This window comes from Nycticebus coucang, chromosome 19 (genome assembly GCF_027406575.1).
Source record: "Nycticebus coucang isolate mNycCou1 chromosome 19, mNycCou1.pri, whole genome shotgun sequence".
Taxonomy (NCBI): Eukaryota; Metazoa; Chordata; class Mammalia; order Primates; family Lorisidae; genus Nycticebus; species Nycticebus coucang.
Window position 1 is genome coordinate 46,028,095 of NC_069798.1, and position 27,211 is coordinate 46,055,305.

General features: G+C 42.7%; 1 protein-coding gene and 1 pseudogene across 2 annotated transcripts in view; one reads left to right on the forward strand and one right to left on the reverse strand.

Annotated features, from left to right (window-relative positions):
- The window catches only part of LOC128572110 (kinesin-like protein KIF11), a 35,647-nt pseudogene extending 28,164 nt beyond the window's left edge, over window positions 1-7,483 (forward strand).
- MYO5B (myosin VB) overlaps window positions 1-27,211 on the reverse strand; it is a 341,703-nt gene that overhangs the window by 267,731 nt on the left and 46,761 nt on the right. The window lies entirely within an intron of this gene.

Genomic DNA, 27,211 nt, shown 5'->3' on the forward strand with positions numbered 1-27,211 from the left:
CAGATGAGCACTGTGAGACAGAATGGGTTCATGAGGACAGCTGATTGGATCCTGAATGTGACCCCCACACACAGGCAGATGGGATGCCTGTGGTTTTGTGAACCACACAGAAGCAGAGTTTTAGGGAAAGTGATCCCATACAGATGGCGTGGAAAAGGCCAGAGCCCGGGAAGCCAGCGGGGTGGTGCTGCACCTGTCCAGGAGATGTGAGATGGCAGTGTAGGGGCTCAGTGAGCCTTTGGGAACTGAAGACTCCCATCCCTTCGATTTCATCAACAGCTCAGAGAGCAGGTCCACACCCTGCCCAGGTACAAAGGCCGAAAGGCTCACAGTGGGAGATGGGGGTAGGCCACCTGCCAGTGCCCAAGAATCTGAGATCTTCCGTTTCCACAGCTGTTACTCAACTCCTCTAGGCCTCAGGTCCCCTCTCTGTAAGATGAGCACCAGAAGAACTATGAGGATAAAATGTGAAAGAACACTAAAGGAAAGTGGCCGAGGGGAGAGAAACTGCCTTGGTGTGAAGCTTCTAAGTACCCAATCAGCCACAGGCCTCTGGAAAAGCAGGCTTTTTATTGACAACACCTACAGAGGATCACCTCCATAAAACACACCCAGGGCCTAATTAAAGCCCCAGATAAACAGCTTACTAAATCTCAGCGATGAATCACTACTGAACACCATGGCTGTCACAGCTCGCTCAGGTACAATAGGGTGGCAGGGAACACTGAGTGACATGAGGGGACACACCCACGCCTGGGCCCACAGTAGAGGAGTTAGGGGCTGACAATAGTTAGATGGATGGATGAGAGGCTGGGCCTGACCAGGATTCTGGGGAGGGGAAGTACCTCCCAGTAGGGCAATTCCTGGAGCCAGAGCTCAAAGTCCCAGTTACAATCCATACATGCCAGCAAACACTGCCCCAAACAGCACACATACTACAAAACTCAGGGCATCCCTGTCTCAAGGGAGCTCTAATGGACAAGATATGTTAATTACGTCATGCACAGCAATGTAGCTAAGACACCATATATGCGCCAAGAAAGGAAACAGGAAGTCAACTTCGGTTAGCAGAGCTCTCCTCCTTTATTCTGCATTAGGGCACACGGACACATGATCCACTAGCAGGCTAACATCAGAGATCTGGTACCAACCTCATTCAGACCTCACCATTGCCAGCTCATTTCCTAGTGCCTTTTATATAGAAACACCTGTCCTTCCCTCCGCTCTCTAAGACGCCATCTCGGTTTTGCAGAGGAGGAAGCTGGAGCATGAAGAGGTGCAGTTACTTGCCCGAAAGATGAGTAGCAGGACTGAACTCTGAGCACAGGCAGGAATCTGGCTCCCAAACCCATTCCCTTTAAAGAGTACCAAATCCAAATACTCTCTACCTTCCATCTCTAAAGCAAATAATGAGGAAAACTGTACAGGAGCTTCTGCCAGTAGGAAAAGTTAGAAAGGCTTTGTCATTCTGGGAGCCTGAGGTGGGTGGACTGCTCGAGCTCAGGCGTTCGAGACCAGCCTGAGCAAGAGTAAGACCCCATCTCTACTAAAAATAGAAAAACTAGACAAGCATGGTGGCTGGTGCCTGTAGTCCCAGACAATTGGGAGGCTGAGGCAAGAGGATTGCTTGAGCCCAAGAGTTTGAGGTTGCTATAAGCTGTAATGCCACAGCACTCTACCCAGGGTGACAGTTTAAAAAAAAAAAAAAAAAAAAAAGCTTTTGAGTTTTCTATTATGAACATGAAATGAAGCAGAAAAACAAAAACCAAGCTGATTTATTTTTTTCCAATGACCCTCTCCCCGCCCCCATCTTCCTTTAAATCCCTCCCAGGAGGGTACAGGAGAGGTGCAGTCCAGAGCTCTCTAGCTCCCACATCTGACTACTCAGCACATTCAGTATAGCCTGCACTGAATTAGCTCCTCAGAAACACCAATGCAACCACAGCAAGGTTGAGGGCCAGGCAGGCCGCCAGGAAGCTGGGTAGAATCAGCTGTCAGCTACCTAGTGATCCAATTAAGAAACATCAGTTAATACTGGGAGTAAAGTTAAAATACATCAACATTTTTTTTAAAGAGCCTCCTGTGACTTTTTCAAGAACTTACTCAAAGCAGAACTCTCTGTAGTTAACTATTAGCTAGCAGAAGGCACTAGGACTAAGTTTTCTTCGATGAGGGGAAAACGCTCCTGCTGCCCTACAGAATCAGGCGGATGGCAGTCCATGGAGAAGACTTATACCAGGACACTTCCTCAGGGGCTTCCAGAGGGAAATCTGGACAATATGTGTAGCTTCTGGAAGTTACCTGAGACTACACAAACAGCTCTCCTTTGTGGCTCTAGAGGCCTTTCCAGACATCAGCAAAGCCTCCTTTCAGAAAGAGCCACGGAGGATGAGAACCAGCAGTGTCCACACTACCTAAACTGGTGGCGGCGATGGCAGAAATCAGGAATTAGAAGCACCCTCAGCAGGTACATTGTTTAAGCATGAACACCAGGCCTGAATTATAACACCCGTGAAAAATACTCTGCGAGCCAGTTATAGTGCAGATATACCAACAAAACTGTCTACATAGGATGCCACCAACTCTTCCCTAGCTGTTGCTTATCTGCTCAAGTTTGCAGAAGACATTTTACAAAGTGATGATGTGCACTGCCAGTAGAAAATGTCTGAGGTCTCCTGAAGTCATCTCTGTCAGGGCTGAATACAGTTTCCCTTTTGACTTTTGCACCCTAACTGAGCTCCTCTGTTCAAGTCCATCTGCTTCTGGCAGACCCTCCCTCTCTGCCATCTGGGAACTCCAGGAGTCATTTAGCCCAAGCCGAGCAGTTCAGTGGCAGGAAAAGCTCTGGCCCACACCTACCTTGCTCCAGCTGTGGAATGTGGGGTAAGCTTCTTCCAACCTTCAATTCTCACAACTAGTGGACATGAACCATGTTCTGCTTTAGGGGGCTTGTGGTAAACATCGAATGAGATGGCACATGGTCATGGCACTTTACAAAAGCAAAGCCCCACATTAATTACCATTAGTCACTAATTGCATGGAATTACAGACTGCAATGCATAGGAACTCAGGCCTGAAGAGGAGTCTTAATCCTAAAACCATCTAATAAAACTCGGGCTGCAGGCTCCAATCCTCCAAAGTTCTTTGCCTTTCATTCCCAGGCTTTAGCTACTAAGAGGAGATATTCTACTCCGTTCAAGTGTGATTTATACAAGCAGTTCTTGGGCATACCAGTAGGACTATATGATAGGCAGCCAAATTCTTGTCAGAAATGGCCCCAAACACATCCAAAATTAGAGATCTATAATTAGGTACTAAGTCCCCTTTATCTTCTAGAAACACCCACCAAACAACCCTCCTTTCTGACACAGGCCCCAAGTATTTAAATCTTGGTATGGCACTTGGCATAGTGCTTTGCACTTCCTGGAGTGAAGTCATCATCATAAGTATTATTATTCTTTGATAGCAAGGTAGGCTGAATGGTGCCTTAAAAGCATTCGTAGCTCAAAAACCTATGGGGTAACAGGCACTTTGAAAGCATTTAGCTGGCTACAGTACTGAGATCAGTGCAAAAGCTTATTTGTCACCATGACAGGAGGTGATAATGTGACATTTCACAAGTTTCAAAACAGCAGGGGAAAACCACCTCTCCTCTATTAATTGTAGCAATACTGGACTTCCAAACACACTCTCTGCGTGAATTATGAATCACTGTAATTATTCAGCAAGCCGAACACCACACCAACCACCGTCTACAATCAGATCTGTGCCTCAATTTTTTATGAAGAGAACGTTTCTAGTTTCATACCTGCAGTTTCCCCTACAAGTGCTATTTTTTCCCAAATGATAGTTTGCAGGATTCTTTATTGAAAGGGGCTCCTGCTTCCACCGTGGGCACTGGAAAAACATACCCCATTTCCTGTTCTCTTCCTCCTTCCCAAGTATGCCAATACCTCCTCTCTCTACTTCAAGAGCAAAACCAAGGACAGAATGCAAGCTTTACCTCCGAACATAACCTGTTCTCTGCTTTGAAACAGTGGCCACTATGATCCTTCATAGATCCTCTATAAATTTAAGAACAGAGAACATCAAAACATGCTTGGAGGAGCAGAGTGTGAGGTTACATGTCAGCGATCCAAATTCTAGTTCAGCTGCTTCCTAGCTGTGTGACCTTATCCTCTGGGTTCCAGTTCTCAATTATGTAAAGCAGAGGCAACAGAACTTCCATCCTTTCATAGTTGCAAAAATTGGATATGAGATTTATATATATACACCAAGTACTGTAATACAACTCACATCACAATGGGTCAATGTCAATTCATAATGCTAAAGCTACGACACTCACCCTTTCCAGGCCTGACAAGTCTGTCCAACAACCGTCTGCCATAGGCTGGGGAAGAAAACAAATCTTCAGGCTTATTTCACTGTGCAGTAAGACACTTCTGCCATGCTCCCTTCTTCTGCAGCATGTCTCTTTTTAGGATTAGGGCTGCCAGCTCAGAGTTTGTCCACAAAAAGATTACAGGGGTTGCCACTGAGCAAATGGCAAGAGGAAATGGGCATTGGTCGCAGTGCCAATGTTTAAAAAGCAGATAAGTGGAAGCATGAAACAAGAACTTTAGTACCTCAGCTGACACCTGAAAGGCAGGTAGATTTTACAGGGAGACGCCTTTAATCCCTTAAATCATTTCACACTGCTTCCCTTCACCTTTTTCTCATGGCATCCTGGTTACATACACAGATGTATTTAAAGGCTTTAAGTCGGAGGGAGGGGGGAATATTTTCTACTAAAGAGACTCAAGTTCTTAGTTTTGGGGGATTTTTTGTGTGATTAACCTAAAGGACATTTCTCCAAGAGAAGCCTATGCTGAGAGCAGAATTAATCCAAGATCTGAAGCCATCCTCTTGTAAAAGCAGAAGTATCAATGAGGAGTCTCAACTCATCCCTTATCCACCCACGTAAAGCACTTCGACATGGACCATCATTTCCGGGATGGGGTGGGGTGGGGGGGAATACATCAAGCCATATGGAGGCCCTATCTTCCTCTTTATATTTTCTCTATTCAGTGCTCTCCCCAAATTGGAAAAGGTTAAAAAAAAAAAAAAAAAACACAAAGAAGGAATTATAGCCCAAGATCAGGAAGTTCATGAGAAAGCTTATTGCCTTAAATGAGTCTCCATATGTGAGTCTTAATACTACTTTAAAATAGTTTTAAGATAGTAAAAGAACAAGACAGTTATCCTCAGATATCCTTAAGGATCCACTTAAAACAAAACATGCCAGAATTCTATATAGTAACCCACTGTGAAACTGAGGGGAGAGCAAACTCCTTTTTATAATTTGCCTTTTAGAAATTTTAAATTGCAGGCAAGCTGTATGGCCACCCGGTACTTCCCTTCTGCCTTTGTCCCCAATCAGGCAGTTTCTTTCTCTGGAAGCAACCAGTGTTACCAGTTTCTTGTGGATCCCTTTAGAGATACTTTATGTACCTACATATGCAGCGCTGATATGTATCTTCCATCATAAAAAAAACCTCCCTTTATTTTTATTGTCCTATCTTATACATGTGGCACCATACTAAACACACTGTCCTGTAATTTTCTCTTGCATCTTCAAGATTGCTCCCTTTTGTTTAAAGAACTTATTTTTATGGGGGCAGCGCCTGTGGCTCAAAGGAGTAGGGCACCAGCCCCATACACCGGAGGTGGCAGGTTCAAACCCAGCCCCAGTCAAGAAAAAAAAAAAAATCAATGAATCCCCAACAATAAAAAAAAAAGAAAAAAAAAAAAGTTTAGAAGAAATTACAGTACACAACAAAGATGAAGTCTATCAAATTTTGGACAAGGGGGCAGCAAAAAGGACAACTGCAGCCACTTTGATAAATGCATATTCTAGTCGATTTCAGTTTTCTGTTACAATACATAGGCAAGAAACTACAATTGATGAAGAGCTTGTTAAAATTGGAAAGTTGAACTTGGTTGTCTTGCAGGAAGTGAAAACATTGGCCCTTCTAAAGCTGTTGATAAAGCTCGAGAAGCTGGAAATATCAATCAATCTCTGTTGATTTTGGGAAAGGGTTATTACACTTGTAGAAAGAACACCCCATGTTCCTTACCAAGAATCTAAACTAACTAGAATCCTCCAGGATTCTCTCTGGGAGTGCACAAGAACATCTGTAATTGCATCAAGTTCTCTTGCATCTCAATCTTGAGGAAACTCTGAGTACCTTGGAATATGCTCACCGAGCAAAGAAAATAATAAACTTGAAGTTAATCAGGAACTCACCAAAAAGCTCTTAAGGAATATCCGGAAGAAATAGAGTTCCTGAAGAGAGATCTTGCTGCAGCCCATGAGAAAAATGGAGTGTACATTTCTGAAGAAAATTTTAGAGCCATGAATGGAAAATTAACTGTTCAAGAAGAATAGATTGTGGAACGATTGAAAAAATTGGTGCTGTTGAGAAGGAACTAAGTAGGGTTACAGAGTTGTTTGTGACTAATAAAAATGAACTTGACCAGTGTAAATATGATCTGCAAAATAAGACAGGAAGTTGAAAGCACTCAAAACCATTTGCAAGAAACTAAATTACAACTTGTTAAAGAAGAATGCATCACATCAGTTTTGGAAAGTACTGCAAAGATACTTCATGATGCTGCTAGGAAGCTGCTTAGCACAGTCGAAGAAACTACGAAAGATGTATCTGGTCTCCATTCCAAACTGGATCGAAGAAGGCAGTTGATCAATACAATGCAGAAGCTCAGCATGTTTCTGGCAAAATCTTAGGTTAGTAATATGGAAGAATTAATTAAGGATGGCAGTTCAAAACAAAAGGCCATGCTAGAAGTTCACAAGACCTTGTTTGGTAATCTACTGTCTTCTGGTGTCTGTGGATTAGCCAGCATTACTACAGCAGCACTTGGATCTCTCAGATCCATTCCAGAAAATGTGTCTACTCATGTTTCTCAGATTCTGAAGATGATATTAAAAGAACAATCAGTAGCAGCAGAAAGTAAAACTGTGCAAAAAGAATTGATTCATGTACTTAAGACTGACTTAAGTTCACTGGAAATGATTTTATCCTCCCCTGTGGTGTCTATATTGAAAATCAATAGTCAACTAAAGCATGTTTTTAAGACTTCATTGACTGTGGATGATAAGCTAGAAGACCAGAAAAAAGAATTGGATGACTTCCTCAGTATACTTTGTAATAATCTACATGAACTACTAGAAAATACAATTTCTTCCTTGGTTGAATCACAGAAACAATGTGGAATCTTAACTGAAGATCTAAAGACAATAAAGCAAACTCATTCATAGGAACTTGGTCAATTAATGAATCTTTGGACAGAGAGATTCTGTGCTATGGAGGAAAAGTGTGAAAACATCCAGAAACCACCTAGTGGTGTCCAAGAAAATATAGAGCACGTTAAAAAAAACAAGAAAAAAAAAAATCACATGGAAAACACAAAACAGAATTATTAACCCAGTGGAGAGTTCTAAAGTGGAAGAAACTACAGAGCACTCTGTCAAAAACAGCAGATTACCTACCTCTACGAGCCTGGATAAATCTTTAGTTAACTTCAGGGCCAGAATTTAAGGAAAATTGCAAATAAAGTTAGAAACCTCAGAACTTGAGCCTGTGTATAGACTGTAAGGACAGATTGTATCAAGACAATATACTGTAAATTTAATTAAATTTAATGTCTACACATTTTTCTGTCAACCCAAAGTTTGTATTAGTGTATTAAGTTGGGTTTTAGAATTTGGACTTGGCACTTAATAAATGTATATTTCTAGCTTTGAAAAAAAAAAAAAAAAAAAAAAAGATTTTTTATGGCTGTGTGATTCTCAAACTTAGTACAAAATGACCTGCAGAGCTAACAAAGAACGCAGAGACCCTTAGACTTTGTTTTGATCAAATTCCCCAGGTGACTCTGACAAAGACCTGGGTTTGCAAGCTACTACTCTTTAGCATAGTCTTATGGCTCTAAACCCCACCCCCTCAAATTATGAAAAAGCTGACACACAACACACCAGGGCAGTTGTGAGGAGGGATGGAGTGATTTCCGTGTTCATCATGAGGCTGCTGCTTCCTCCCCCACCTCCAGATTGCAGTGGCATCATTATAAGTCACAGCAACCTCAAACTCCTGGGCCTGAGCAATCTTCCTGCCTCAGCCTCCTGAGTAGTTGCTACTATAGGTGCTCGGTACCACACCTGGCTAACTTTTAAAAACTTTGTAGAGCAGCGGTTCTCAACCTGTGGGTCACAACCCACAGGAACTGTATTAAAGGGCCGCAGCATTAGGAAGGTTGAGAACCACTATTGTACAGACTAAGTCTGGGTGTGTTGCTCAGGCTAATCTCAAACTGGTCTACTCCACCTCGGCCTCCCTAAGTGTTGGGATTATAGGTGTGAGGCCACTGCGCCTGGCCCAGTGGGCTTCTTTTGGATCTCAGTTCTGAGTGATTCAGCTATTAGTGTTTTTCAACTTTTTTTTTTTAAATCTTACGGCACACTTGAACCTATAAACTTCTGCAACACACTTAAATGATGTTGATCAAAAACAAAAAATGGAATATACTTACTGTGCTTTGATCATTTGAAAATTAATCTTTATTATAATTTACTTCAAGTTAATATGAGGGTACAAATCATGATATTAGAATGTTAGGTTGAGATGCTATTAATCATCTTTAAAATTTTTCACAGCACACCTAAGATCCTCTCGCATACTGGTTGAAAAGCACTGTTCTGTTACATGGTGGTTTCTACAGTTGTGTTGCACCTGCCTTTGCCTCCTGGGTCCTGCTCATGTTTGCGGCATCTGAGCTTTCTTTATCTAAGTAACTACTCCAGGTTTCCAGCCCAGGTGTGATTACAGCAGGTTGAAGTTCCTCAGATTTATTTGCCCAGCTCCAGGGGGCCTCCTGGCCTCCTGTGGTCACACAGTGGAGGATTACAAAGGAGGGATTGTTGTTTGCTGTCCTTGAGCTTACGAATAGACAGGATCTTAGAAGTCATCTCAGTTTCTGAGGTTTCATTTTTATTAAGCCTATTACGGGAATCTCCGCCTGTATCTGATATATCACCACATTCCTTTTAACCTTTCAAATTTTTTTAAATTGAAAAGATGTCTTTTCAATGACAGGTCTTACTCTGTCACTTAGACTGGCCTCAAGCCATCTTCTTGCCTCAGCCTCCCAAAGTGCTGGGATTACAGGCCAGAACCACCATGTCCAGCCTTAATCTTATAAATTTTGAACTGTGAATACATTATCTAGTAAGTTTTTATTGCTTAAAGATGAAAACAGAGGGACATATACAAGTAAAAATAGCAATTCAGAAGTAAATAAAAATAGCCTTTGGGTTGGTGGTCCAGGGCCTTCCTGCAACACAAGCACCTTTTGCCCAGGCTGCTCCTCCACAGTTCCAGCAGCTACTTCCGGAGCCCCAGAAGTTAAGGTGGAGATGATGATCTATCCACCCGCTAAGAGGAACAGTGCTCTGTACTCTGCTCAGGAGACAGCCCCTATGTGCTCTTCCTGAATTTTTGTCATCCAAGTTCACTGCAAACTCCTTGAAAGAAAAGACTATTTCTTACCCACTCTAATATCTCCCTTGACTCCTAGAGTCTGTTAATCAATACCTACAACAGCTTACTCAGATCTCCCTTTGCATGAGCTAAGTCACTTAAAAACAGACCCTGAGCTTTAGAACTAAGTTCCTATAAATTGTTATAGAGGCTGATTTGAATTGCTCTGCCCAGTTACAACATACACATTCCTCTAAGACTTCTACTTCCTCTTTAAATCCACACAACCCTCAAAATACACAGGGCAACAAGAGTCTTTATTACTCATGATCTAACTGCTGGTATGATTCTGCTCCTGCATGTTTGTACTCTGCCCTGTGCTCCTAAAACCATCTCCCACTTCCCATACCCTATAACTCCTTGGAGAAAAAGTCAGCCACACTGCCTTCCAATTTCATTTCTCTCCTCCCTTCAAGGAGACCTGCTTTCAGGTTTTCAAGACACTACTTGACAGGTGAGTCCAAAAAACAGTCTACAAGATGTAGGGGTAGTGAACAGATATGTAATGACGAAAGGAGAATGAATAACCGAACAATGCCAAGAGGTGATCATCTGTCTTTGCTGGAGTCAAAAAATCCACTTTTACAGCTCCCTTCACTCCCCCTTGTATGTAGACACACATCTGTCTCTGGAAAGACTGAACTCTTCTAGATAAAGGGACAAGAATTCTAAGGATTCCCCAGAGCCACCCCTCTGGGCTAACAAGGTTAAAAATTCCATTTGGATAAATTGCTTATATAGAATAAATGTATTTGAGTTACTGATTTTCTATTTATTTGGTGTCTACACCTGAACAGAGTGTGGAATTATTGACAACAGAATCTTGAAAGGGTGAGGGGGGATGATGAAATTACTTAACAATTCGATACCCATTATTTGGTGATGGATACCCACAGCCCTAACTCCACCACTACACAATCTATGCAAGTGACAGAATGATACTTGCACCTCATGAGTTCATACAAATGAAAAGATAACTTTCTATTTAGTCCTTAAACATGGTGTGGATGGTTAAAGATAATTCAGATTTCCTGCACGCTATCAGTCTATTGCAAAAGCAGATTTTTAAAGATCCTGTTAGAACTACTATGAGGTAACTTGGAGACCTGGTCCATGGGCTTGGAAGTGCTGCGCAGTGCGAACAGGCTCTTAGAGTATGTGGAAATTTAAAGTACTTCTCAGGCCATCTCTTTTCTTCCATAATAAAAACCCCATGAGACAGAAGATGTTCATCATTATCATGTGTGACAGGTGAGGAATCGAGGGGTAAAGTATTAATAACTTGCCCGTGGTCAAACAGTGTGAATTCAGTTCCTCTGAGCCTACACCACAGCACTCTTCCATAGTCTCACACATGACTTGGGGCTCTGTGACCTTACACAGCCAGCTAACTCAAGGGCTTCACAGAAGATGAAGCATAACTCAGGTGATGTTCCCAGGGTCATCACCATCACCCAGCCTGCCCATGAAGAAGCCTTTTTGCAGAATTGCTATTTAATTAAAGAAATCTTCTTAACTAGAGTGGCCGTATTGGGGTCTAAGAAAGCCTAACCATAACTATCTATTTGCTTTCTGATTCTGAAAAACCTACGTCAACTGGTTGTTTGGGTTTTTTGCATCCATGAAAATTCCTCAGAATCAAAGGAAGCTGTGACCATATCACACAGTGGTGATAAGATTACACATTAGCTGACAAAGTGTGTGCACTGACTTTGCCTCTCCTCGGAAGGCCCTGGCCCATTCTTCTCAACCTATTCAAATCTAAATCATATGCCACTGCTCAGTTCAAATGTGACCTCCAAAACCGCAGGCATGTGTGCAATTCTGGTGCAACCAGAATAGAAGCAGCATAGGCCTTAAGAGCCAACGATGTCTGGGTTCAAATCCCAGCCCTAACACTTAGTATCTCTTTGGGCAAGCAATATCCTCATTTCACTTCTCTCCAATGTAACCAAGGAGAAAACCTCCTACCTTGGAGGAGTATAGCAAAGATGAAAGGCGACGCAGGTGTCAGGCCCCTCGCACAGTGCCTATCACGGAAGCATTCAGTAAACTACCATTAACCCCATGAAGCAGCCCCTAAGAAATTTGGTTCTTCAAATGCCAAAACACTAAGAGGCCCTGTCACAGACACTCATGTAGCATAGCTATTGGTGTCAACAGTTTATTGCCCATCTGGATTAAACATTGAGGGGGGTTCTGGGAAAGAGACCAATTCTTCCCTTCGCATTCCTCATAGACTCTAATAAGGTGTTTATAGTAGGGGCTCCAATACCTTGAAATGTGCTAATTGAAGAGAAAACAAGTTTTAAACAATTGCAAACAAAATACTGGCCACAAGGACAATTCATTCAACAATTAAGAGGTTCTATAGATATGTATACCATCAATGCACCCCAACTTCCTCTGGAGGATATTCAGTCCTATCTACCAAAACAGGGAATCTACGCTCCACTTACATTTTCAATGAACATTATTTCAGGACCTGCTATACACCTGTACTGTGCAAGGTCCACAGATGACTTCACAGCAGCACTTGTACAGGTATAATGGAATGACGTCAATTAAGAGTTTACACAAACGGCAAAAGGCTTGTAGACAAGGTCTTGTAACTGCCAGTCTCTAGCTGGGCTCAATTTTCTCAGCTGGAAATGAAGTCAGATAAATTTTCTCCAATGTCTGTTGCAGCTCTGTTGATTAGTCTATTAATAAACTTCCTCTGTAGATGTGTTAGAAATATAAATGTGTATTTCTCGGTGTAATTTAGCAACACATAAGCATTAAAAGGAATGTTTCTCATATCAAAGCTGAAGGACTGTCATTCAATCCCCACAACAAAGAGATTTCAGCATTCAGCATTCCTTTCTGCCATCTTTCCCACACAGGAAAGGAATCATTTATGGGAAGAAGTTATGTGAAAAAGGGAACGTACCACGCCTGTATGTTGGGGACAGCCAGGGAGATTCTGTCTCAAGCTGGAACAGACTACAGAAGGGTAAGTTCAGGAAACAAAATTAAAAGACAAGAATAAAAAAGGGTTATCTCAAATGCCCAGTGGACCATTTATCAAATAAAAAGATAACCAAACAGTAAAAGTATTAACTTGTTCTGGTTCCCCTTAGGAGAATAAAAAGGCTCAGCCCACCTCAGTAGACCCCAAAGGAATCTCACGTTAAACCACACTGAAATACCTTTTAAGTGAACTCTGAGACAAGAAAGTACAATTACGCTTAATGTCTATTTTATATACTCCCCTAAAATAAAGTTAAGCAGCACTTTGATGCCTAATCCATCAGTTACCCATGGATGAAAAACCTATCATACTCCATTTCCTGGTGATTCAGAGAAAAGACCCCATGCACTGGAGTTGTTTTCCATCAAGGAACCTATCCTTTTCCCTGAGCCTGGGAAAGTGATTCTGCAGAGTAAGGTCCAGGGTGTCGTGGGTGGCAGGGCCTGGTGCCACCACCCCCACAGCAGTGGCCAGCCCTGGTCTGAATCCACAGGTCCCTTACCCAAAGACACTGCTCTTATTTTCCTAGGACCTTGTTCTCAGCCAGTAATCAGTCTAAGTTAACATATGCTGGTAGATTCCTGCCAATAATTTCTCAAGTAACTTATAACGTAGAAGTGTTCAGCTAATTTGAGGAGGCCAGAGTAATTTGGACAAGCTAGACCTCAGAAATATTTAGGCCCAGCCGACTTTGAGAAACCTGTTGTCAAAATCCCTCTGTTCCTTTCACCTCATATTTCTTCAGGAGAGAGCCCTGGTCCCAAGGTGTGAGCCGTCCAGAGAGCTCTGCAGGCTTGTAGTCAGGGCCCAGTCTCAACTTTGCAATGGTGCCGGAAGGTGACTCAGTCACACCAGAAAGCGACACTCACCTGAAGTCAGAAAAATATCCTTTGGTCTGAGCCCTCAGGGATCATACTCTCACCCTATGCTCCCCAAACCTAGCACACGAACAAACTGTATTTTCCAACTTTACTTTTATTCCAGCAACTAAAATTATAAGTAAGAGTCTTGATATTTGAGTTACTGATACTTGGAACTGGCTTTCTCCGTTGGCATGTTTTAAGAGATAACCAAGTCACACGCTGTCCACAGACAGGACACAGGTGAGTGAAACAGGTTCCCTGAGATCAGTGGTGCCAGGAACCCCTTTCCTGTGGAGAAGGCCAGCCTTTCCCGCACCCTCACTGCCTGGCAGGTCACTCCAGACACTTGTAGCAACAAGACCCTGTACTTGAGCAAAGATCCACACTGTTCTCATCCATCCGCGTGTCCCTCCAACCCATGTCCTGAGAGGTGCAGCCTCATAGCTCCAAAGCAAAGCCGGTGAGTCAGTCACTGCTACGCATCACCTCAGCTCTCCCCAACCAGCAGCTTGCTCTTCACAGATCCTTAAACTACCTTTATGAACGACACCAATGCATTCCACAAACTTACTAAGTATTAATTTATGAAACCTCATAGCTGATGGTAGTGAATTCTTCAGCGTCTCAGAAAAGCATAATTTGAAAAGCTCCATTTTTGTTAAAGTTACAACCATACTAGGAAAAAAAAAAAAACTTTAACCGCTAATCAGCTGAACTTAAAGGAATCCAACACAGATTACTGGATGTATAATTTTATACTTCTAACTGCTATGTGAAACACTTAGGTCATTTTGTAAAACTCACAACTGAAACAGACCCCAAAATTTCCCATTTAGTTCTAGATATAACATCTAAAATGACTTTTATGCTGCTTGTTCTCGGGTATCTCTATTAGTTCCCAGTCTCGGAAAATGAGCGTTTACCTGCTATTTGCAAAATTCCCAGGGAAAACAACAAACATTAACATCTTTTTAAAAACTAAAAGATAGAAACTCTTCCTAAACATGAGGCTAAGTGGGTGAACAGGGAGGAAAACTAAAGTAAGGCCTCAGTGCTCAGAAATTAATCTGCTTGACACAAGAGAAGTCTCCAGTTATTGGAGCTATTGGGGACAGTATGGAGACACAAGGTTTCCCCACAGCCTAATGGTTCTGCAGGTGGAAGAACAAGAGCTGTGAGTTCCTTCTCATATCCACTCTAGGAAGACAATCCTCTGAGCCTATGGAAAAATATCCTCAGTCCTTTCTGGTATTTATGATAAAAGCAGCAAACAGCCTCCAAAGGAATGAAAAATAATAATAATTCCTTCCAGTTAGCAGAGAAGATAAGGATCTAACGAATTTCAGAAGAGCCTTGGAGTAGGAGGTAAGGGGAAACTGGGATAAGTGTCCTGTAGAATCCAGTCCACAATTCCGCCCTCACTTCTGACACCAACGGCAAGTTCAGAGGTCCTCAGGTTTGACAATTCACTAGAAAGACCCTTGAAAGCTGTTACATTCATGGCACCGGTATCTATTACAGATAAAGGATACAGATTAAGATCAGCCAAAGACAGACACAAAGTGCAGAGTCCAAGGAAAGTACCACATGTGTTACTTTCCTGGCCTCCATGTGAGACAATACACGTAGGATATTGCCAACTAGGGGAGCTCAACCAAGCCTCAGGGTTTTTTACTGGGGCTCCATTACACAGGTGTGGTCGCTGCCATATGGTCTGCCTGCAGCCCCTCTAGGAACGACCTAAAAGTACCCCCTAAGTTACACAGTCTATCTTTCTTGTATGGCGACAACCATGTGGTGTGACAATTATGATGTGACCAGCTGCCATCCTAAATCACAGTCTGAGGTTGGCAGCCCCTACCCTAAATCACACTGTTAGCCCACAACAAGAGCCAGACCTCCTTGTGGGTGGGCAAAGTTAAAATATTCAATACACCAGTGGTAAATTGCTATGCTAGGCAAAAAGTCAAATATCCTGACCTGTTAACACAGGCAAGACACAAGGTCAGCCTGCGTCTGGAGTTGAAGGCTCTGGCAACTCTCATTTCACCAAAGGGGGTAAAAGACCAAGGCGATGATGACCTGTTAAAAGCCTAATTTAAAAAAGGAGATAAAGTCATCAACATTATGTCTTCTAATTTCTTCAAAGAGAATTTCTTCAAAGAGACTAATTTCTCCATGGAAGTTCTAGTGTTGCTTCCAGAACCAATGAGACTTAGTTTGTGCTGATTCAACCAAGTAATTCTCCACCTGCCTTTATGGAAGCTAACCCAGAACCTGCCCATCTAATACATCCGTCAGAATAGGCTAGGTTCTGCCATGGCTACAAACCATCTAAAATTTCAGCAGCATTGTTTCTTCCTTTGGCTCCATGTCCCCCAAGGTTTAGGTGAGGGTTCTGCTCTGTCAGCCTCCCCCTGGGAGTCAGGTTATGGAGCAGCCCCCACCTGGAACAGCACTGGTCACCAGAGAAGGTAAGAGCTTGGCAAAATGTACCATCTGCTGTGTCACAAGCCACTTCCGCTTACATTTCTTTGACTAAACCAATCCCAAATCCATGGTCATGCCCAAGTTCAATGGAGTGATAAGGTGAAATCCTACTGTGTGAGCAGGAGGAAGCATCAAATATTGGTGAGCAGCCACAGCTATCACATCCCCCTCCCAAAGTGGGAATCTCATCTGTGTTCCTGACAAGGGGTTGAAGAGACTAATTGGGAATTTGGGAGTTTATACTATTCAACTTTTATTTCAAAAGTTATAAGAGTACAAATGTTTGGTTACATTTATCAATTTTGTTAAGTTTGAGTCGGGGATGCAAGCCTGCCTATCACTCTGATGAAGTTTTACTCCCCTTTGTGCACATGTGTGCTCATCAGTTCCAATTTAATATAGCCCAGGTGGGTGTTTTTCCATTTTTTAGATACTTCACTTAGGATAATTGTCTCCAGGTCCATCCAAATTGTTGCAAAGAACTTAATTCATCCTCTGACTACATAGTATTCCATAGGTGCACATGTACCACATTTTGTTAATCTGCTCATGAACTAAGGGGCCTTGAGTTGATTCTAAATCTTTGCAACTGTGATTCGTGCTGCAGTAAATATTCGTGTGCAGGTGTCTTTTGGACAAAAGGAATTCTTTCCCTTTCAGTACCCAGTAATGAGACTGCTAGATCAAAAGGCAGGTCTACCAATATATAAATGAAATGCCCACATGAAAGAACAAGTGTATTCTAGCGAGGGGCAGGGAAGAGGGGGAAAGGGGAAGGAGCAGAGGAAGGGTGAGTGGCAGGATCACACGGAAGGTGCACAGCGAGGGTTTTCAGCACACCCCCTGGGTGAAGTACTTAATTTGAATTTTACCTTAGAAACAAAAACAGTGTGACCAAATATTTGTACTCTCACAATAACCTGAAATTTAAAGAAGAAAAGGTAGTCTACTTCCAGTTGAGAAATCACCATACTGTTTTCCATAGAAGTTGTATTAATTTGCAGTCCCACCAACAGTGTATTAACATTTCTTTCTCTCCGCATTCATGTCAGAATCTATTGTTTTTGAAATTTTTAAGAAGAGCTATTCTAACAATGGCAAGGTGATAATCTAACTACAATTTTAATTTGCATTTCCCTAATTCGTGATGTAGAACTTCTCATGTGTTGATTAGTCATTTGTCTATCTTCTTTTGAAAAGCTTCTGTTGATGTCTTTTGCCCACTTTTTGCTAGGGTGTTTAACTTCTTCTAGATTTGCTTGAGTGTAGATTCTGGTTATTACCCCTTTATTGGATGTACAGCTTATGAATATTTTCTTCCATTCTGTAGGTTGTCTATTTGCTCTGTTGATTTCCTTAGCTGTGCAGAAGCTTTTTAAGTTTATGTTATTCATTTTGGGCTTGTTTTTTGTTTTTTTGTTTGTTTTGGTTAGGTAAAGTCCCTCTTATAATTGTGTCCCGCCCCCAAGAGGTGTGTCACACACCATGTCCCTCTACCCCCTTCCTTCCTTCCCTCTCTCTGGTCCTCCATTCCCCCATCCCCATGTATTAGCATCAATTGTCCTCATATCAGAACTGAGTACGTTTAGTGCAATTCATTTTAAAGCCAAGATATAGGAAACGTTTTCTGACTTTAGAGCAGCAGTTCTCAACCTGTGGGTCATGACCCTTTTGTAACAATGAAAATACATCCTGCATATCAGATATTTACATTACAATTCATAACAGTAGCAAAATTACAGTTATGTAGTAGCAACAAAAATTTTATGGTTGGGGGTCACAATATGAGGAAGTGTATTAAAGGGTCGCAGCATGAGGTGGCATTAGGAAGGTTGAGAATCACTGCTTTAGAGAGTAATAAGGAATATTTGCAGAATTAACTGTTTCAGTTTCACATGCCTGCTTTGCTTTGCAGTGTGGGGGCCAGATGTCTGTCCCAAGTACCCACCCACAAGAGACCATTACAATGAACAAGAGCTTAAAGGGTGACCTCAGTCTGTCAGCAACAAGGCACACTCAGGTTTGTCTTAATCTCCAAATCTAAATGTGCTGAGTTGGACCACATGAAATCACAATATCATTCTAGTTGTAAGAATTATGGTAATTATGGGGAAGACAAGTGCCAAAAGACAGAACAGAAAATCCCTAAGAATGGAAAGGGCATGAATCACAAACTCCTGATATATTACCGAGTTCAGTATGAGCTCAACTAAAACCCCATCACTTCTTCACATAGACTTATGTCCAGCCAAGGGAAATCTGGAACTTGGATTATCAAATATTTGTAATCTAAATGAAGTATTTGTTTCTATTAAGTTTAATCTTCCTTATCCCCATCCATCAAGGTAACTGGATCAAGCCCTGAGCATTAAACATCAAGAAGGTCACTGGCAAACTGGTGAGTGCTCATACAGAAGAGAGTATAGTAAAGGGTCTGTTAAATGAGTAATAGAGGGGATTGGACACATTTAGCCAGCAGAAGTCTCGGGAAGGTTGCATTATCTGTCTAAAAACTTGGAGAGTGACCCGTAGAATGCTATAGGCATCCTTCCTAACTCGGATGACAGTAGTCAGTAGGTGGATTCCCTTGGCAGCTATCGAGCAGTACTTGGCTGACAGTCACAGAAAAGGGTATCAGACTGGTTGATCTTTATGGGCCTAAAGAATTTAGGTGACTAATCATATCAAAGTTTATCTGGATAAATGATGGGTTAGAATAAGGAAAAATGAAAAAGGTCTACATAGAAAACCCCTCAAGGTCTACAGGTAGGCCTTAGCGAAGGAAGAAATCTCAGGGGCTATGCAAAGCACAGATAGGAAGATCTTCTGACAGGCACCATGGAAAGGCTACAACGGGAAGTAGGAACAAGGTGTGCATCACTGAGAATGTGTGCCCAGACATGTCCTGCGGCCTCCCACGCACCTGCCTCCCTCTATCTCGCAACCTGCAAGTACATCCGGACCTTCCCATTGCTCCCACAAGGGTTTTACTTAGGGCTGAACACACAGGTTTCCAACGAACATTTTCTAGAGACCCTCAATCCTCTATTTAGACAGTATCATCACCTTCTTATGCCAAGGCTTTGGCTTTCAGGGGGAGAGCTAAGAGGCAAACTGCAACAAGAACACAGGAGCTGTGAAAAGGTATTCTGGGTATGTGACCTTGAGGCAGTCACAGGGACTGGAGGATCTAGGTAACTGCTGCTGTCAGAACATTCCCCCCACCTTAGGAATGTTGACCAGATTGTAGGGAACCCAGATGATCCTTTTAAGTAGAAAGTAACCTGATGACTTAACATGGCATCTTTTCTCTTTTCTTCTCATGGTGTAAAAGACTAGGTGGGTGCACATCACAAGCACCGAGACCTACCACAGCTGTGGCTGCCCGGACTGCCGCAGATGTATGTTTCCCTGAAAGAAACCCCTGCTACCTACCAACCTGGGGGACCAAGGCGGGGCTGCCTCTGTTTTTGTCCCATCTGAGCTTGTACTCTGCCTATGGAGGATGGTGCACTGGTTTTGGCAGGGACCTTTCCCAACATCAGCCCTTCCTGACATTTGCTTTTCAACTCTCTTCCAAAAAGAAGACTTAGGTGGAAAGTATAACTGGCTCCAGGAAGATGCTCTTCACAAGCTACGTCTGTGCAGAACGGCAGCAAATTAACCTGGAAACAACCCCAACAAACCTTAAGGTAAGAGATATTTAATCGTCAAGGACATAAAACATTGCTTGGGATGAAGGAAACACTGGTGTTCCAACTGGGTGAAACATTGAGTCAGAGCCAACAAGAGTTTGCAGAAGAAAGTGCATGGGTCATAAATTTTAAAAGCCCTTTACCATACCTAACGTATCTCCTAATAATAGATGCACACCATTCATCTAAACACACACACCCTTCCTGCCAGGCCTTCAGAGGAAGAATGCCACCCTTCCCCCATATCGCCTCCTATGTACAGGTGGTTGAGTCCAAATTCCAGGTAAAAATGAGTTCTGGCAGCAGGACTCATGGCCACACCTCAAGTCCTTCAGAGTTGGGGGCACTCAATACTTCTGATTGATTACCTATTTACCCTAAGACAGGAAACTTCCAGGAGAGGCAACAATTAAACACACCTCCCTTCAGGAGAAATTTTCTACCTGGAATTTTCATGTCTTTTTCAGAATAGAGGGAAGTTGAGGCTACTATACCCATCTTTGTATGCGAAAAAATCCGATGCAAAGTGACCTGCTTTCAGGTGTCCATAGAAGTTTAAGAGCAGCAATCATCTCAGGATCATCCCCAGAAGTATTTAAATTAAAAAGGCTGATGGAGGGCAGCGCCTGTGGCTCAAGGAGTAGGGCGCCGGTCCCATATGCCGGAGGTGGCAGGTTCAAACCCAGCCCCGGCCAAAAAAATCACAAAAAAAAAAAAGGCTGATGGAAAAAAGCTTTAAAATATATTTTGTCATAAATATATTAGTTTAAATTAACCTGTAACAAAATCTCTAAAAAGATTATCTAATCAGCTATACCAAAAGTCAAAAGAAGTTGAAACTAAACTGACCAGTGGTTGTTCCAGACAAGATTTTTGCTAAAAAGGGAAAAATGTTATTTGAAAGATACCAAACTGTATCAGAAAAAAAATGGTTTTCCATTAATGTGTTTCTAAAGCTCAAAAGTACTTCTTATTAAATTTGCAAACTTGCTACACCATTGGTCTTCACTGGTGCCTGTGACATTGATGGAAGAAACCATTTACCAAAAACTGATATGCTTCAAAACATTTTACAGTTTTTTTAAACCTTGTCTTTGTTTTGTAAATTAAAGGAACAGTTCTTCCCCCTGCGTAAATTACTATACCACTTCCCTAGATCATAGAAAAAGTGACTGCCGACAGTTTAACTATGATTTGTTGAGGACAAATTATATAGTCCATAGTATTTAATGTATTTTCACATTCTACCTTTGCTTAATCTAATCCCTAGCAGGTTGACAGGCCAGGAATCATGAGACACTTGTACCAGACAGAATCTTGGAGATCTTCATCTGAGCCCTTAATTTTACAGATGGGGAACCTGAAGCCCAGGGAGATGACGTTACCTCCCCAAGGTCACACAGCTAGTGAATGGCAGATTCTTACCCAGCCAGGAAATACTCTGGGACACCTTCTTCCCACACTAGAAGCAAGCAGACCAGGAGTCTCCCCTCAGATGACCTGGCTGCCTGCTGGAGCAGACAGGAAACTGGTTCCCCAGTGAAGAAACTTGCATCAGAGCAGAGTGAGGGCTATGCTCATAACCTTGCATCACCTGTGTCCATTCTGTACCTGCATGTCTTCAGCAGAAAAGCATAAACACACCCAAATAAGCTAGCCCTCGCTGTTTGGGGTGAACACGTAAGTTTTGTATATACTTTCATCAAGGGCTATTAAATCTGAATTAACTCAGTCCTAAGACTCAACTTGTACTTCAAGATCTCTTTAAATGTTTTCCAGTATGACTCAGACTTAGAATTGAAGGAGATGTTATAAAAGTCAAACACAACTGGGCTAAAAAAAAAAAAAAAAAGCTTACATACTTAGGGTTGTTTAGGCACAGAAAACAGCTGGAAGGAGACAGGACAAGTGTCTTCTGCATGTACGTCTGAGGTGGGGGTGATGTGGGAAGGGCAGACATATCACCTCATGTGGTTCTGTACCAGCCCCCAACCCCAGCCCTCTCAGAGGATTTTGGGCTCTCTTCCATTCTCATAGAACTCCTGTCCCTCAGGACAGTTTCCTGGTCCCTAATGAATCCCTAAATCCCTCTTTCCAGCCTTCTTGAACTCTAGAATGGCGTGTCCCAAAGCTCACAGGTCAACACCCCTAGCTGTTCCACAGGTTTCTCAACCCAGCATGCCCTCACAGAACTCGCCTCCTCTCCCCACACTAGATTTCCTTCTTACAACTGCTCAGAATCCTAGGAGTCATCTTCATTTCTCTTCCTTCATTCAGTCTGCAGGTCTTCTTGGAACCTCAAAGCAGGTTTCTCCTCTAGTCCCTACCTGAATGACTGTGGCAGCCTCTTGAGGAACAAGTGCCCTCCTAGTGCCCCCTGCCTCCAATCCGTCCCCAAAACAGGGCACATGGGTTTACTTAAAACATGAAGCTAAAGTAGTTCATTTACTCATAAACTCAGTCATCACTGGGCAACTGCTTGTGCCAGGCACTGTCCTAAGCCCGAGGATGCAGCTATTACCAGAACACACACTGTCCCTGTGCTCATGGACCTTACGTTCTAGTAGTGAGGTCAAACTTAAGATCCACGTACGGCTCCCCATTTCTTTGAATAAAACTGGATGTGCAAGGCAACAACACGGGCTTTCCTGAGCCCAGCCCCAGCAACGTCACCCACCTCAGGGTTACCAGTTGTTCCTCTCTAGACACTTTGAACCACTGCCAGTTCCCTGAATGCGCACTGCTTTCTCACGCATCTGTACGTGCGCTTCTAACGCCCAGGACACCCTTTCCTTTTCTGCCTAGTAGCCATATCCTAGAAGTCTAAATGTCACCTCTTTCAGGAAGCCTTCCCCCTGACATGATTCCGTAAACTACCCTTTACTGAGTCCCTGTGCAGGCCTTTGCCAAAGTGCTATGCACACAGTCCTATATTTTTGGATTTAGTGTCCCTCACAGGAGAAACTTTCTTTAGAAACCTACTCTACCCCTCATCTTTCTATAATGCCTGGCATAGTCACTGGCCCATAGACACTAAATATTAAGGATCTGCTTCCTAAGGAGCTAAGTAACTACACCACCAAATCCTCGGATCCTATGAGATGGACAGGCAGCAGAAACTTACCAGCATTGACAGATGTGAAAATGGGGGGAACGCCACACACAGCATACAACCACACAAAGCCGTAACCACAACCCACACCTGCAGCCCTCTCCCTCAGGTGCTCTCCAACATCTAAGCACGTTAGGTACATGGCCTCTGCTCCCACAAGGTTCACAGTCACTAGCAACTATGAGCATCAGCTGTATGGTAACTTTCCAAGGCCAGCTCTCACGAGCCCTCCTCTGTTGTCCTGGTACCTGCCTTGAATCAAGCTTCTGTCCCTCAAAGAGACCTCTTTCTTTTACCCCAAGGCTCAGTTTTGCATCTATCTTACAGTTTTTAATCCCTTCACTTCCCGCCTACACCCACAGTGAAAACAGCTCTGGAAAAATATACTAAAGCTACATAATTCATGGTTAGCATGCCAGTCTGATACTCCAAGAATAAAGAGTTCCAATCACCTGTGACCCACCACGGGTTCTTCCTGGGAACAGACTGTATTTCACCCTGCTTTTCCCCAATTCTATAACCAACAAGGAAAGGAGATCGACTCAGGGCATCCTCTGAGCCATCCCAGGTCTCAACACCCTCACGAGGAGTCTAAATTCCAAGGATCAGGACTCAAATGTGATCCTAAATTTCTATTATCAAGCTTTCTTGGATATGAGTAGGCTTTGGTGCAGGCAAATCTAGGTTTAAATACAGGCTCCTTTGCTTTCTAAGTATATGGCTCTACGTGTATTTCATAACTTGTAAAATTGGGGAAAACACCACATTGTTACACAAATTAGACTATGGAAGAAAAACTGCTTGGCTCTAACAAAAATGCATATGTGCTAGTTTCTCTTCTGCTAAAACACTGATTTTTTTTTTTTTTAAGCCTAAACAGAGCTGGGATTGCATTTTATCAGAGACCTCTGCTTTGGGTCTGTGGAGGATATAACTTTGGTTTTCCAAAGGAGGTCATAATCTCTCTCATAATCTGTCCAGTTTCTCTGGGGTAGAGTCTATTATAATATACTAATTCCCGAGTTTCTGCTTCCTCAGCCTGCTTTCCAGGTCCAGGGATAAATTAAACCAGCAACCCAGAAGGCCTGCATCCCAGGAGAACATCCACCTAGTTCAGATCCTCCCCTCAACTCTAAGAGGGCTGGGAGCACAGTGAGAACAATAATTGGAAAGAATTACGTAAACAAGAGTGCTGAGGAAGCAGAAAAGGTAATCGATTCTCTCAGAACCACAATTCAAAGACTGATACATTGTGCAGTACTTTGAGCTACAGGTCTTCACGAAGAGTATGGCTGGCCGATCCTGTATCCCAGTGAGCACCTCGTATTTTCTGCTGATGTGGCAATTAATCAAAGCCATCTGCCTAATCACACAGCATAAGCTGCTTCACAGAATTTCACAGGCTTCTGTAGGTGTTTAAGGACTTAACACACAGACGGGCCCTCCTCAGATGGAATTTAAACAGAATGTTCTGGGATGATGAGTTGGGGGTTAAGAAACTAAAAGCATCTCCCCTATAGCAAGAGATAAAAGATGACAAACACTCTAGCAAGTGAAATACCACTGCCTCCAACACAACCCTTAAGGATGACTTCTTGATGATTTTTATTTCAGCATTTACTAAAACCTCTGCTCACTGATATATCAGGAGGGAGTTTGAAGAGCACATTCCACCATCCCAACCACATAGAAGATTCAACCCAGAGGTCTTGACATCACAAGCTTCCCCAAGTAAGAATTGCAACATGAGAGCAGGTGATGGGTTCACAGGAGCACTTAGGCCCAAATGACCTAAGAAATCTAAGGTATTTTATGATTGCTTTATATTTTAATTTTAAAACTTCAGGAAAGCTGAAGTAACTATTTCCTAAGTTCTGATACTGGCATTCTTAAAACCTACTAAGTGAGCAGAAAACCATTATTGTGTATTAGTTCATGTTCAATAAAAATACATACTCTGCAAAACTAAAAATCAAGTCAAATATGCTGAAAAGTAACTCATGCCCCTCATTCACACATGTGTGAATTCTAGATTCCACACCTTAAACAACAGCTAGAATTTATCTTCCTTTAAAAAGAAAATGTGGGAGGCAGTGCCTATGGCTCAGTGGGTAGGGCACTGGCCCCATATATGGAGGGTGGCGGGCTCGAACCCAGCCCCGGCTAAACTGCAACAAAAAAACAGCTGGGCGTTACTGTGGCAGGCGCCTATAGTCCCAGCTACTCGGGAGGCTGAGGCAAGAGAATCGCCTAAGCCCAGGAGTTGGAGGTTGCTGTGAGCTGTGACGCCATGGCACTCTACCCAGGGCAATAAAGTGAGACTGTTCTTAAAAAAATAAATAAATAAAAAGAAAAGAAAATGTGGGAAATCAAACTAAAGTTACTGCTGGCAGCATATTTGTGCAGATCTAATCGAAGTTCCTCACAAGGACACCAACATCCTGTGGTACAGTAACCCACCCATGTTAAATCCTAGCTTACCTAACAAGATAATGTGGCACACCTGTATTGCACACTCAACTGTAGAAAGAGTTGTGGTCACGTTCAGTGTTTCAAAGATTCAAAATAAGGAGGTCTTCTAAGGCATGAGGACTTCAGCACTCTAAGTATTAACTTTATAATAGTGATTTCTAAGCTAGGAGGGATGGTGTGTACCAGGAGAGACGTCATAACAGTAACACAGGACTTACAAGATACTCTTAGTAGTGAACTGTGTTCTCACAATTCACAAAGCACAAGCAGCATGAGATAATGGGAGAAAGAATAAAACCAGGTCAGACTGTGAGAATGGAGAATTGAGTGAAGCCTGTGTCAGACTACAGTGTCTTGTTCCTAGACCCTTGGAAGCCTCTGAGCGCATCATTCCCACCACCTGTAACTTCCCATGTTCTGGATGCACCTCATCAGCAGGTACAGCAAGAGGCCAATGAGGCTGAGGATGCTGATCCCATGTGGGCAGCTGGACTCCTGGGCTCCGAACACACAGGACCCCTTCCAGCCTCAGCCAGGTCTCCACAGTTGACCTTACAAAGCTTTTCTCGTTTATATGACAACAGCCTCCCCAAGCTCGTGTACCTGTATCTGTCTGTATGTAGACAGTATGTACCCAGAATATAACAGTGCCTACTTCAGAGAGGAAAAGGGATTAGAAAGAGGAGGGAATAAGAGAATCGGGACTTTTATTTCTTATCCCAGGGATTCCTATATTGTTTGGGTGTTTACATTATCAATAGTATGAACTTTGTTAAAGTTTACAAAAACATCTGACAACCCATGACCTCACAAACACTGAGGTCAAGAGTCTCCTCCAATATTAAGAGCTTTAACAGTCAGTGCCCCACCACGCCTTCCCTGGTCAGTAAAGGTTCTTCTAAACCCAGCTGCAGACCAGGGGAGAGAGATCCAGTTGAAGTGGTACTGTCAAGGTGGAGTTCAAAGAGCTCAGGCTGAGTCTTCAATCTTAATACTCACTTCTGTTCCACAGAAACGCAGCCATCCGAGTTCACATTTTGTTACCTATTATCTGGAAACACCATTAGGACATTTAGAACAATATGGTTAACAAGCAGAAATGCAGATTAATAATCCATTAGCTTGTTTAACAAGCACTTCTAATTGGGACAGGCTGACACTGAGGAAGAAGGGCCTGGAATTAATCACAAGGAAACCTCTCCCAGCAACAAGGGCTGTGTTAGGCCCTGGAATGAAGGATCAGGGAAGGGTAGTTGAGCTCTGTTCTGAAAATCCTTTAAATATCAGGTGGATTCTCTCCTGTCCAAGGCAGTTCTAGGAGAGTCCTACATAACATTGGCTGCTCTGTTACAGACTTAGGTTTAAAAGATCAGCACTCATCACAAAATCCCAAAACTACAGATGTTGGTGTGGATGCAGAGAGAAGGGAATGCTTCCTACACTGCTGGTGGGAACACAAAGTAATACAGCCCTTTAGAAAAGAAGTTTGGAGAATACTCAAACCAAAAGTAGACCTACCATTCGATCCTATAAATCGTCTACTAGGCATATATGCAGATGATCAAAAATCATTTTTTTATTGTTAAATCATAGCTGTGTACATTAGTGCAATCGCCTGTACCCATTCTAAGATGCACCATAGATGTGGCCCCACCCATTACCCTCCCTCCACCAAAACCTCCCCGCTCCCTTCCCCTTCCTTGGCCCTTTCCCCAGTCTTGTGCTATAGTTGGGTTATAGTCTTCATGTGAAAGCTATAATTTAGCTTCATAGTAGGGCTGAGTACATTGGGTACTTTTTCTTCCATTCCTGAGATACTTTGCTAAGAAGAATATGTTCCAGCTCCATCCATGTAAACATAAAAGAGGTAAAGTCTCCATCTTTCTTTAAGGCTGCATAGTATTCCATGGTATACACGTACCACAATTTGCTAGTCCATTCGTGGGTTGATGGGCACTTGGGCTTCTTCC